This window comes from Hipposideros armiger, unplaced genomic scaffold (assembly GCF_001890085.2).
Source record: "Hipposideros armiger isolate ML-2016 unplaced genomic scaffold, ASM189008v1 scaffold_154, whole genome shotgun sequence".
Taxonomy (NCBI): Eukaryota; Metazoa; Chordata; class Mammalia; order Chiroptera; family Hipposideridae; genus Hipposideros; species Hipposideros armiger.
The window spans coordinates 2,074,739-2,075,973 of NW_017731504.1; positions in this window are offsets into that span (position 1 = coordinate 2,074,739).

The window sequence follows — 1,235 nt, forward strand, 5'->3', positions numbered from 1 at the left end:
TAAGAATAAAATTTAATTTTAAAACTAAAAATCTTAAATAGTCTAGTATTAATAGATGGGTTTAACAGAATACTAGATACAGCAGAGGAGAAAATCAGTGACTAGGAAAATATAGCATTACAAAATATCCAGGCTGAAGCTTACAGAGCAAAAAACATACAAAATGCAGAACAGTGTAAAAGTGAAAGCATACGAGCGTGTATAACATATATGTAATTGGATTCCCAGAAAGAAAAGAGAGCAAATGGGTCAAAAGTCTTATTTAAGAAGATAATAACTAAAAAATTTTCCAAAACTGACCAAAAAAAATCCCAGAACTTTAAGCCATAGGTTGATGAACCTGTTCAACCTCCAGTAACATTTATAAGATGAAGAATGATGGAAGAGGGAGGAGGATGAAAGGGATAGAGAAAAAGCTGCTGTTGCCACAGTCAGGCAAATCATGGAGAAACTGGCTGAAAAATAAGACATCTTAAAATATTACAGGATAAAAAGAAACTACAGTAAATGATAACTGATTTGACACACGAAACAATCGAAGCCAGATGATAATGCAATGACACATTTAAATGATGAAAGATAAGTGCCAATTCAGAATTTTATTTTCAGTTAATACATTCTTCATAAATGAGGATCAATCAATGTCTTTCAGACACATATAAATTCAATTTATTGTCTGTAGACCCTTATTTACTAAAGAGAGTTCTTCAGGCAAACAAGTGTTCCTAAATGAAGGTACAATAATACAGGAAGGAATAAAGAGCAGCCAAAGAAAAAATGAACAAGTAAAACTAAATTGATATAGAATATTTAAAACAACAACAAGAACCTCCTCTAAGGTTTAAAATAATAACAAGTTGTCTTAGATTCAACAGAGAACTGAAGTCCCAGAACAAATCACTGCTGGAAACAGGAGAATACAGAGAATCACAGCTTACTGGGAACAGAAGTCATTGCTGCATACAGCAATTAATAAAAACACTTAAAGGGCAGTTAATTGACAAATTGTCAGAGACTGAGTGTGAAATAGCTTGAGAAATGTAAACTTCTTCCTGGGGCCCTAGCCTATGGGAGGGCCTCCTGGGAGTTGGATGAGTTTTACCTCTCAGAGTGTCACCATGTTCTCAGAGTGCAGATAAGACAAAAATCCTTTTGTGCTTCTTAAATAAGACACAAAAAAGTGTAACCATAGAGAAATGTATTAATAAACTGAATTTCATTACAATTAAGGTTTT